The 12,897-nt window shown below is 39.0% G+C and overlaps 1 protein-coding gene and 1 long non-coding RNA gene across 5 annotated transcripts in view; one reads left to right on the top strand and one right to left on the bottom strand.

The window, feature by feature from the left end:
- The window catches only part of b3gat1a (beta-1,3-glucuronyltransferase 1 (glucuronosyltransferase P) a), a 71,763-nt gene extending 64,104 nt beyond the window's left edge, over positions 1–7,659 (bottom strand). For all 4 annotated transcript variants that reach the window (XM_024276626.2, XM_024276628.2, XM_024276629.2 and 1 more), the window contains exon 1: positions 7,529–7,659. The gene's annotated coding sequence lies outside the window, so the exon portion shown is untranslated. The remainder of the gene's footprint in view (positions 1–7,528) is intronic.
- On the top strand, positions 1,249–9,417 carry LOC112149138. The gene is made up of 3 exons (XR_002919754.2): positions 1,249–1,701; positions 1,806–1,890; positions 7,556–9,417. It is a non-coding gene; the product is annotated as an uncharacterized LOC112149138 (long non-coding RNA).
- Positions 9,418–12,897: the final 3,480 nt, after the last annotated feature.

Here is a 12,897-nt window from a genome sequence, read left to right as displayed (position 1 = left end):
TGGGTTTTCGTCAATGTGTTTTGTTGTCTGACTGTTGAACATTTATGATTTTGTCCTGTTATGTTTGAATTCTTCCTGCACCTGGAGTAGAAATGAGGGAGAGACTGATCAGGACCCCCTCTCGTTGTGTCATTGAGGGATGTCAAAATAAAAGCTCAAATGTTCATTATGAGGGTATTCAGCTTTTGTCAGATAGCTTGACGCTGCAATATCTCACCAACTTGTCATGAGGCCAAAAATATAGCTTATATGACACGGGGACACGCAATAGGAGAAATAGTCGTTTATTCGACATATTCTCCATATGTTACTTTCAGGGTACGACTTTTCTAAGCTGTTTCAATTTATGCGGCTCCAGACACATTTGGTTTTTGTTGTATTGGTCCAAAGTGGCTCTTTCAACACTTTGGGTTGCCGACCCCTGGGCTAAGCCTTTTGAAATGTTGTCAGTTTGGGGTAACAGTCTGGGTTGCAATGATGGCAACTCACTCTTAGAGAGAAATACTTTTATTCTTTCTTCGTTTTGTTATGGAACAATGAATCCTATTGTTTATTCTTTAAGTCATCTTGGCTTGGTCCTCTTATTTTTGAGTGTTTCTTTATTCACTGCAAGAGGAACCCCATCCCAGTCTCAGAAAAACATTTTGCTAAATATGCTAATAAAGCTAAGTATGCTAGCTATCCTAATATGACTAAAAGTTCTAGTGTTGCAATCAGCATCATCAACTGACTCAAAAATTTATATTACTATGATGCTAATAATGCTAACTATGCCAGTTAATCTAATGTGGCTAAAAGTGACAACATTATGATCAGTATCATCAACTGTCTCAGAAAAGCACATTAGTCAAATGCTAATAAAGCTAACTATACTACTTATCCTAATGTGGATAAAAGCTCTAGCGTTGCGATCAGCATCATCAACTGACTAAAAATCCACATTACTCAAGATAATAACTATGCTAGTTGTGCTAATGTGGCTGAAAGTGACAGCGTTGCAATCAGCATCATCAACTAAGTTTTCCATGGAGTTGTTGTTTCCACTTTCTCACAGTGAATCATTGTGTACTCTATATCTGTTAAAACAAACGACATATATATTTTAACCTAACTCAAGTATTTTAACATTACTGCTTTCACATACTGGACTTTCAACAAGCATTTTTGAGTTACACAGCACCCTGTCAAAATGCCAATCTTTTTTTCTGCCAGTTTCAACCAAGGTTGGCCTCGGCTAACGGGTTGCGGTGTTGGACTGTGTTTTATTTCATGATACTGAAAGGTTAACAGTTAGCGTAGTTATAATAACATTTGTTTTCAGCTGTATCAGTCTGTTTTTTATGTGTTGCAAACAAGGTTGGGAGTTACAGGTAATGTGAATTCACTAACCCGGCTAACGCTTCTAGCTTTGCTAACATGTAGCATGTTACTTCTAGAATTACTGTGAATGCAGTTAAAGTCTGACTCATATTTATCTCCAACTCTTTCATTCCACTTAATGTGCCCTGTTATGTGTAGTGTATGTGTTCCACCTTAAGAAAGAAAGAGATATTCTTCCTTAACAAAGAGAGGTCTTTGTTAATAAAGTTTGTTCAAATTAGTGAGGTCACTTCCTTTAAAAATTAGGAAGAGAAGCCTAAGAAATAAACAGGCTCTCATCATCCAAAGCCATCTTGCATTTAGGATTGAAAAACAAATGTTGTAAGTGTGATTTATTGTTTCATTTCTTGCTATTTTGAAGTTTTAATTATTTCAAGGGAGTTTGAATCTGTACATTGATTTTTATTGCCTCCTTTGTATTTCAGTTTTTACTCCCTGTTCACTGAAAGAGTCCAGTGAAACAACAAAACTTTACAACGACGACTCACCGGATTCTTTGAAAGGACTAAGGTTGGTGTTAAGTCTATGGATTTGCATGTCCTTATGAGAGCACTACATACCCTTTACTTCGGTTTGCCTTACATGACATAATCTCAAAAACAGACCATTTATTGACGGTCCGCCTTATAATTCGGTGTGCCCCGTGGAGTGGGAAATATGGTATAAAGGTAATATCATTTTCATCTGCCAAAATATATAATTGTATTTATTTTATATTTTATCAATATTTAAATACGTGGGGAAAAATTGTGTAATCATAATTAAAAGACCATAGGGAACACTTGTCTTTAAATATGCAAAAAATTGTATTTGTATTATTCATTTTCGCAGCTAAAATGTGTGTCTTAGCATGGGTTTGTTTGAGCTTCATCATGTTCTTTATTTTTATAAGACAATAAACAACCCTGCTCAACACACACTTTCTCTACTCGTCATCTGCTCTTTTTTTCATCCCTTTTCTTTCATTTCTCCGGCAATTGTTCTCTGCTTACTTTTATTAACTTCCACTTTTTGCCTGAAACAGGCCTTTTCCTCTCTCTCTCCATCGTTTTCGTGCTCCCATGCCTTTCTGACTGTCTCTCTGGGGGCGGTTGCGTCTCTGTGTCCCTCTCAAATCTGGAAGGGACATTCTCTCAGTTTAATTCAAGTCAGTCTTGGGCTCGTGGTGCTCCGAGATACAGCTTGTGTGACAGCTTTGCCCAGCATGCGAGATAGCCGCGAGGAACCGAGCAGGCTCATCTGCATATATGTGCATGTGTGTGTTTTCCAGCTCGGGTCTGTACGCAAAGAGAAGGAAAGTGTTTCGCCCCGGCATCCTTCAAAAAAAAAAAAAAAAAAAGCCCGCAGAAGAAAGAGTCCATTTCATTCTGGCAGAACCAAAGCTGTGCATAAATCTATGGTGAAAAAAGTGCCATGTCGTTTTGTTTGTGTGCATTCAACTCGCGACAATTAGACTTGTATGGCTTTCTAATTTATTACATAACATATGCTTTCTGCTCCGAGCATAGATGAGAGACTGTAAATAAATCTGTGATCATAAAGATCTTATGGAGTGGTGCCTTATTTTCACATGTTACAGACACATAGGCAGACTGTTTGCCTGGAAGCTACTGCATGTGAAGCTATCTACATTAATATTGCATAAGAGAACATTAAACGCAGTGTAAAAGCTGCAGCAGAGTCCACTAAAACAAAGTGGGTCATCAAAACTACGAGGGAATTTGCTGTTCTCAGGGACAAGCTTCAAAAATGTGGGCTAAAGTTTGGCGTGTAAAATTTCATTTCCTGATAAATTGCTTTTAATGACCACCAATTTTTTTTTTTGTGTCCTGATACAGGCAACATAGAGACAGTTGAAAAAAGTTCTTCTGATGCTCCTGCTCCACATACTTCATTGAAATGCTTACTTTTTTTAATCCAGATGAATAGAGAGGGTTTTTTTTTTTTTTTGCATCATAAATGCCGAATATAGCAGTAGACCTAACTAAGAGGAGTTTCCATGACCCCCCAAAAATATTTTTTACACAGTTCTAAATGTCAAATTAGACTTCAGGCAATCGTATTTTCCGACTCTACATCACAACTTTCTGTTTTGCTCCTTACAGCTGTCACTGTGTGCTATGATGTCAACATCAGTTTGTTTGTACAGTATGGCAGAATGGAATGCACCTGTTACTGGTTGCCAGGTCTGACCCAAAAAAGAAGCTCTTCATTTTAAATATCACAAAAGTCCCCGGGAAGCTTAAACATGCGGAACAACAGAACTCGAGAACTCGGTAAACCAGCAACGTTTTCATTTTATGAATGATTTAACACTAATGAAACGTAGGAAATGTAAATAAAGTTAAAATGTGCATGCTAGTGTTTTTGAAGCAATGTAAAAATAAAAAAATGAAGCAACTCAGACCTCTAAAGAGCAACAATAAGCCATGTTGTTTGATTCAACCTCTTCTTTTTTTAATGAGATCTCAAAAACAAAAACAAAAAAAAGACAAACACAACTGCAAATATTCATAAGCTGGCTGGCCTTAAGGGTCCCTTCTGGCCCGGCACCACAACTGTTTGCCAGCTTTTCTTGCTTGCTAGCAGGACATTTTTTCTCAGAGACTTTCTGTTTCTAGTTCAACCAAATAACCAGTGAGCATTGGCAGGAGGATGCTAGAATTCCTTTAGGAAAAATAAACAGCCCAGTGAAATATGAGACAAATAGCTAGTAGGTGCATACAAAAAATGAATGAAAAATCATTGATTAAAAAAAATAATAGCAATCATAAATATAATAATACATTTTATTTAAAGCGCCACTAAAAACTCTCAGTGACACTGTACAGGTTCTTAAAAGGTTTTTAGATGTCATAAAAGGAAGAAGGCTTTCCCAAAACACTCTCGAAACACTTCTTAAACTAAATTGTTTAATTATTCATGCTAAAATATACTTATGAGTTACTTTTTGGAGAAATGCTAAATTTTTTTGGTTGTATAGATTTTGTTTTTTTTAGTCTAAAAAAAATAAAAGCTCCTTTTTAACATGAAATTGGCTTAATACAACTTAACTTGTGTTATTTTTATTTAAGGAGTTTTTAGTGTGTAGTGGTTGGAAATCTGTAAAACTAAGGCTTTTGTTTAAATATAAACAAAAGTCAGTAATGTACTTTCAACGGGAATTGTGTAATACTGACTGATTGTCCTTTGCCACTATTAGTAGCTGCGTTTCCTTTACACATATGCACACAACTTTATAAAAATTGTAGAAATGTAAAAAAAAAAACACAATTTCGCAACTACACTGTTTCTATTTCATCCTAATAATTAAACACAAACCAACTCGCACAATAAGTAATTCAAAAACATGGCAATATTTTGATTTAAAGTAGATACATTCAAATTTCTGTCTCAGTAACAGCGCTTATCATCATCTATCAAAGGAGATGTCGGCGTCTTATTCAGACCATAGAGAGGCGAGGTACGTGGGAGGGGCCACTGATGAGGTGATTTGGGGAATGATGATTTTACAGGGGAGCTGTGGATCCAACAATTCCACATGACACGCTTAACATTTTTATGTGATGCTGTGCGCCCAAGTCACACTGCACAGCGAAGTGCGGTATGCCTTTGTTGGTCACATGACTCATTTGATCAGAAAAAAGTGTTTCCATTGTAGTTTTGCAAAATATCTTAATGTGGATTACCATGAAAGCACGAAAACCTTATTCAAAATTTTCATGTTTCTATTAGGTGGATTTATTATCGCAAATCCAATTTTTGCAATTTTATTTTCAATAGAAACATAGCTATTGTCACTTTTTTATTTAATATGTGCGGTCTCATGATTTTATCGAGCATAGCTATTTAAGAAAGTGAGAAAATGTCAAGTTTCTCCAGATATTCTCAATCTAATTTCAAAGCGGCTGGGAAGAAAATTTTGATGACCCTGCATTCTAGCAGCATTAAAACACATCTTTTCTTTCTCTGAGACGTTAATAAGAGTCTCACCTCAGCCTGGTTTGTAAATATGGTTTTGTGTGTGTAACAAGTAATTTGCGTGTAGTTTTTAAAGATTTGTGCGTATAGTTAGTTTCAAGCAGTTGTCATTTTAAGTTGTGCGTGTTAAACTGTATTTTGTATTTTTTGGAATTTCATAATTTTTGCACTTATGCACAAAATATATTGTATGAGTTACAAATCCAAAGTGATGCACAAATCAAGAATTGCGCACGCACAAATAGGGGTTAGTCTGTTCTCTCTCCATAAGTTACTGTTCATTTTTTTTTTACCTTTTAGCATCCTTTCCTGCTTGTCATCCTCAAATCTAACATATTATTGTGAATACTTTTTAAAGATTGAAAGGTACTTAAGTTTTGTGGTTTATGGTTTGGGCTCATGCTTCTGCTTTTGATTAAGCATCCAATTCAGCTTCCTCCAGGATATGACTTAACTACCAGGACAAACACATGATGCATTAGCCACACACAGGGTTTTTGGCTTGTAGAGAGATTTTCAGGGGAGCACAGGTGTGTCTTGTTGAAGCTGATACACCCCCCTCAAGTGATACCAGGAAAAAGTACGTACCAGTGTCCGGTGTGGTAAGTGTGAAGTATTTGTAAGGCAAATGGAAGTTGTGCACATAACCATGACCAGAAAGTATCTGGTGATGAAGAGAAACAAGCAGGTGAATTGATAAGGTATCTGGTGGACACTAGAAACTAGTACTAATATATATATTTTAATTTTATATCCCATTATGGCAGGGGTGTCAAACTTAATCACACAAGGGGGCAAAATCCAACTTTCCAAAGCCTTTATTTCCATAAAAATATATTTTGTCAAATTTATACAAGTTAGAATTAAGCGCAAGGTAACAGGCCAATAATAACAACGCAATAAAATGATCTGGAGGGCCGGATATGTTCATGGCCCTCTTAGCCATTACACTATCAAACAGCCAAACATAGGGCTGGTAGTGTAAAGATCTGGGATTAATTTGCAGCTTTAGTAACTGCAGACATAATCCAATGAATTACTTAAACTTTGATCGCCTCACTTGACCAGAATATTTTGAAGGTTAATGTCCCGCCATCTTACCCCACACACGCCAAAGAGTGGTTCACATAAACCTTAATGAGGTCGAGGTGTCGCCGAGTCAAAGTCCCTCATTAAATCCAATCGAAATGACACAACTTTAAACAGGCCATCCATGGCGGAAAACCCTGCAGCGTGGACAAATTAAAACACTTCTGCAGAACAGAATGGCCCAAATTTCCACGGCAGGTGCCAGGAAAACAATACCAGTTGTTGAAAACAGTTGATTGCTGCTGCTGCTGCCAACGGTGACACAACCAGTTTTTAGGTGAAGTTCCTGGTTTGGACAGCTTCCACTAATCAATAAAATCATTTACTCAGGCTGTTTCTGTGTAACAATGCTGAACAACGAAACACTTGAATCATAAATATAGAGATTTCATGGTTGATCTAGTATTTTCTTTAGTCCAGAGAGGAGACAATAGAGCCCACAAGCTTTTTTATTTACACTTGACCTCTTCTTCACTTCTCTATCTAATCATTTACCTACCGCCTCCACACTGTAGGATTATCCTCCCTGCTTTCTTATGACCTGCTTAGGCTCTCCAACCTTCACTACCCCATCTTACTCCTCCTCCTTCCATCACACGTATAAACGTCAATCTCTAATGTCTGCAAGGTGATCCAGAAGAGAAGAAGCAAAAGGGAAAGTTCATAAATTTGCTTTCCTGGTGGAAATAAAGGAACTTCTATCTTCAGTAAGACAGACAGATGTGACACTATGACAAAGATGGTGGGTGGAGGAACAATTACTGCCATCATTCTATGTTTAACAGCATCCTTTCATTCTTGCTGTAAAAAAACAAAAAAAACAAAACTGTTGTTCATTTGTTCATGACAGATTTAGGAGGCAGGAAGCCTGTCAAGGTCAGCTCAAGACTTCACACAGATAACAAACCTCCCTTGATACATCAGGGAGACATCTCTGGATAGATTTTCACAAAGAAATCGACATCCTTCAGTTTTTGCTTGCATTATGAGCTCCCCTCATTCCTTGTGTACAAGAAAAATCATTAAATGGGTTGCACAGCCCCGGCTCCCCCAACAATAAGAACAAGACAATACTCACAAGCAGCGCCCTGTCTCTCCCCTGCAGAAAACCCGGCCCCTCCTCTAGCAGATTCTTTCCCTCTTCGCCTCGGCCCGGTCCTGTACAGCGGCAGGTCTTTGTCTGGAGCCCGCCTGTAATTGGTGCCGCTTGGGGAGCAGGGATGTGTACGACGGAAGGCAGGTCAAACGCGGCGAAGGCTGTGACATGGGTGACATCCAAACTCACCCGGTGTTTTCATGTCCTTAGGGCCAGCCCCTGGAGGAACAAGAGCACGAGAGAAGTGAGAAGTGAGGAAGAATGGGCCTCCTCTTCCCGACACAATGAGAGCCATTGAAGAAAGGGAATGAGCGGGATGGCAGCGGGGAGGAGACAGTGTCCCACTATGACGAGCAGTGGGTCATTGTCAGCGCCTCTGACTGTAATGCTACATACACGCCGCCCTCGGCAACCCGCGTTCACCAGACCACTTTCAATGAAAGATCTATGTAAACGTGTGTTTTTACAACCATTTTGGGGCTCTACAAAAAAAATGTGAGTTCATTGAGAGCATATTAAAAATTAACCAGGTTGAACTTTGACCAATCAGAGACTTGGATTTGGTATTGACATATCAACACGTTCTCATCCCCAAGTCGCTGCATATTGACTTTTGGTTAAGGACACCTCCACGTCACTTTTGAACGTTTTGGATGTCCCCAACTCATCGTTTTTTGATGTGCCGGCTGTTACAATTAAATCACGAGTCCCCAACATCCAGGCCCCGAACCGGTCCAGTACTGGGACGTGGAGCGGACCGGTACCTAAACTCGGCATCTGTACTCCAACCCTAACTAGATGCGATACGGATCCCAAACCACTACCAGATGCGGTACCGGGCATGAACTGGATGTGTTACCGGATGCAAACAGTACTGGTACTAGATGCGTCCAAAGGACCAGCCCGCATTCAGTACCGCATCTGATACTGTGTTCTGAGGTCTGCAGACCCTTGATTTTACGCTAGCACGTCAAGAACACAACAAGTTAGGGATACCCAAAACGAGTTGGGGATGAGAATGTTGGCATCCCTTTTCATTCATACAAGCGCCAACTGTTTAAAAAATAATTATGGAGCAGAAACTAATAATTGTAGTCAACAAACCAAAAGAAGCAAGTAACTATGATATAAAAATAAATTCAAATGTTTAACGATTAAATAAAACAACTGATAGAAATATAAGTCATTTGTAAAGTAGAACAATAAAAACAGATGAAAAATAAAAAAATAAAAAAAAACTCAGCATTTAAATGGAGTGGAAATAGGGTGAACAATGCATGCCGCCTGCATGCTCTCTCTCTGCTGCTGCTGAGCTCTCACAGGACTGGTGAGGGTGGTGAGGCAGCGACTCAGCTGGGGCCTTTTGGCCGATACAGAAAAGCTTCAAACAAGAGTGGAAATATCACACTACTCTTTACTAAGATGAAAACTGAAGTCATGGCAGCAGATGTGAAAGCATTATCGTGAGCCACTTGGACTTCATAGAATTAGACTTCACAATAACTGTTAACTTAAAAACAGAAGACTGGCAGCTAAAATCTCATGTCCTCCAAACTCAGGTAAGCGACACTGAAAGCTGCATTGATAATCGTTTCATAATCGAATCGTTGCACCCTGAATTGTGATCAAATCAAATCGTGAGATGCCTCAAGATGTGAACACCATACGCAAGTTCTAGAAGACAACAAGTGCAGCATGGCCAGCGTGAACTTAGCATCATAGCTCTTCCTGTTTGTCACAGGAAATTATACAGAAGGTCGAATCTTCACTTTTGTGGGTGTGACTCCATACAGCTACCCAAACTGTAGAAATTGTATTTTTTATCCAACACCCTAGAATTTATCTCCATAAACTGAAAAAAAAAGAAAAAATATAACTGTGATAACTTTAATTGGCCCGCTTCTCCAGGAAATGCCTATTAGCTTCCAAAACATGGCTGGCCGCATAGCTCGCTGTGGTTTCACAATTTATTCAGCCCACCAGCTATTAATAGTCCTCCGCTACTCATGTGTGTTCAAGCGGCATTTCATGAGGTTCATTTGTAAGAAATGAGACAAACACAGCAGCTGCACTTCTCTCCCGCTCCACCACAATTCCTCTGCATGATTCCCTCAGCCACCGCTCTCCATTATTGATGAGCCTTCCTCTGCAGGCCTCATCTGCTGCTCCGCCGGTTGCTCGCTCCTCTGGGCAGTGGCCGCGGTTGCAGAGAGGGACCAGCTGATGCCACGTGAGGCAAAATAAAAGGCTTGGATGCTTTAACAGCCTATTGACAGGACAGTGTCCAGCGGGCACGCTGTGTTGCAGGTTTGTTATTGGCTTAATCTAAATTCAATTGGGTTGTCATAAGGGGAGAACATAATTACCTCAAAGCCGTGGGGATTGGCCTTTATACAGGTCCGGCTGACTCCGTTTGAGATTTCAAACAGGCTCCACGGTGCCAAATTAAAGCAACAAAAGGGAGTGAAGGAGCATGGGGGAATGACTGGGAAGTCAAGCGAGGTAAAACAAGTTGCAAGGTCAATCACTTGTGGAAAGCATCAGGGATTGCGTTTTTTTTTTTTATCACGTCGTAGCATGAAGGTGAAGGGCAGCGTGTGTGAAATGTACGTTTCAAGCAGAAATCAAGAGAGGCTTTATAGGAGAAACACAGCCAAGGTGAATCAGAAATAAAAGCCACAGCGTCCATGACAGATCATGTCCATCGCTATACCCTAACCTCTTCAACTCACAGTATTGAGTTGAGCTTTGACGTGATGATGGTAAAAGACTGAAAACCTGCACCTTCTGGATGACAGAGCGCAATAAATCACTCTACCACCACTGATGTTGCTTCATGTACAAAATGCTGTTTTTGTGGGGAGACAATTGCAACCTCACAGCTGTAGCAATGTCAGTGCAGCAGATGAATGGAGTGAGGTTGTGTGATCATGTGATCTAAAAAAAATTATGTTACCGTTTGACTCACTTGCTTAATTTGACTAAACAATTTCGGTTAGTACAGGGGTCTGCAACCTGCAGCTCCAGAGCCCCTTGTGCCTCTTTTACCTCTTCATAATGGCTCTCTGGCTAAAGAAAAATAAACGGATAGTATGTCTTCAAGTAAGGTTACTAAATTAGGATTTATTTCATTTAGATTAGCTAAATGTATGAATTTATAATGAGGTTCACCTTGAAGATAAACAATGTAAAGGTTTTTACACTCCTGATGACTTTTGTTTGCTCTATTCTCCAGAATACACAGATCTCAAATACTAAACAAGTGTTGTGTAAAAAGTCTGATCCTTCATTAGTTTAAAGCACATATCTTATGCCGTCCAGAGGGGCACTGTAATACGCTTTGAAGTAGTCTTTTATTTTGAAAGGACGTCATACGAGCTTCTGTCAAACATTTAAAATAATTTCACTTGTTGAAAAAATGCAAATTTCTTTTTTATTTCTTTTTTTATTCATGGCACAAAATAATTCATATTTATTATAAAAAAAATAGATTGTAAAGAATGCACAGCAGAATCAAAACAAGCCTTTGGGACTCCTAAGTTTTGATCAGTAGAAAAACAAGCTCAAATGGCTCTTTTACTGTTAAAGGTTGCAGACCCCTGAGTTAGTACAATATGACTGGACTATAACTTGCATGGTTTATGAAATTATGAAGTGCTAATTTGTGGTTCACATTTTGCGGTCTCACTGTTTTGTAACGTGAAATTTTAAATGCTTTTTTTATCATAATATACATATTTTTCTATGAAGTTTTAAATTTTGACTGTTTAAACAAGTGTATAAAGTGATTAAAGTGTGTAGTGAGTGGTTTTATGGCCTTAAAACATCTGAATGCTTTATTGTGGATTTCACAAATTGCGTGTATTTATGGAACGTATCCCTTGTGATAAACGAAGGGAAAAAAATACAAAGATTTTAAGACTGACCATAAAATCCAGAATGTAATTTATTACTTCACTTCTTAATTTGGTTTACTGGCTGGTGACGCTGTTTCATGTTAAGACGTCAGACATTATACGGCAGATACTACAGCTCTAGTTTGGCCAGCAGCCATGGCAGCAGAATTGAAGCTTTCAATAAGGAGGATCTACTTCACTTCCATGTACGCTGGGTTGTTACATAACTCTACACACCATCTTAATTAGGCCTTCACTTTGAACCAATAGCTAATTAGCCAATCAAAATCATGTTTTTGACTTTAAATCAATAAATGATTGTCTCTCATTGCACTCCAGACAGCTCGACGTCTAACCACCATCAGTGTCCAGGCTCTAGAGTTTATCTGTCCAAATTCATCCCAAGCATGCGCAAAATCACTCAAGCAGATATGTGTGCTTGAACACATTCACACATGCATTGGCCCAGAGCCTAACTGCTAAGGATTATGGACTTACATGATGCACATTCTTCTGTAACACAAGCAAATCTTCACTCACATCCCTGATATGTACATCCATCCATTTTCTTTACTTGCCATGTCCTTGTGGAATCCTGGCTGTTGTTGGACAAAAACCCATGCATGCACAAGGAGAACAGGCAAAACTATGGACAGAAAGGCCCCATCTGGGATTTGAACCAGGACCTTCTCACTGTGAGGTGAAAGCGCACTAAACCTCTGCTTATTGAAATGGAAGCCAAGCCAGAGCTCAAAATGGTTTGTTTTCACCTGAAGTAAAACAGTGCTGTTTGAAAACCTGTGTTACCAATCTAAGGACGACCTGTGTTCACCTTCTGACTCCTCCCTTCAGGGGTCTCCCTTCAGGACCTGCACAGGGAAATCCGGATTTAGGCCCTTTGTGGTTACATAGGGAGTACATCGAAGGTTCTTGCCTAAGAGCCCACTCTGGGAATCAAAACCTGATTTCCTTCACACTGAACTACCCAGCTGCTTAAGGACACAAAATCAACAAAAAGGTAATTTAATTGCAGAGTTGCTAAAACCAATAGTTACACAATGAATGTTTAGTAATGGGTGGTATAGCCCATTACTTTCTACAGAAAAGAACTGAAGCCTGTTTTGTAGTTTTCTGGTCATCTTCAGGAGGATATGATGTTACAAAATGGCCGATTCATCTGAACTAGTTAAATAGGCAACATTTCTTAGTCTAACGGTTCTATAAGCATCTTTAATTGACTGATGAAGATTTGACTGTTTTCTGTCTAATTCTGGGTCAACCATTTTTGTGAAACTTCAAGGTCATGGAAAAATAAAAACAAGAAAGATTCATAGTTAATTGTTTCATTTATTTTGTTTTCTAAATAGGATTAATTTTGGAAGCTAAAGGATTTCCAATGAGCTAAAATCAAAAGCTGATAGTAACTTTGAGATATGTAGCCACTCACCAATCTGA

The sequence above is a fragment of the Oryzias melastigma genome, linkage group LG13 (genome assembly GCF_002922805.2).
Source record: "Oryzias melastigma strain HK-1 linkage group LG13, ASM292280v2, whole genome shotgun sequence".
NCBI lineage: Eukaryota > Metazoa > Chordata > Actinopteri > Beloniformes > Adrianichthyidae > Oryzias > Oryzias melastigma.
The sequence above is the reverse complement of the archived record's forward strand: the minus strand, read 5'-3'. Positions and strand labels throughout refer to the sequence as shown.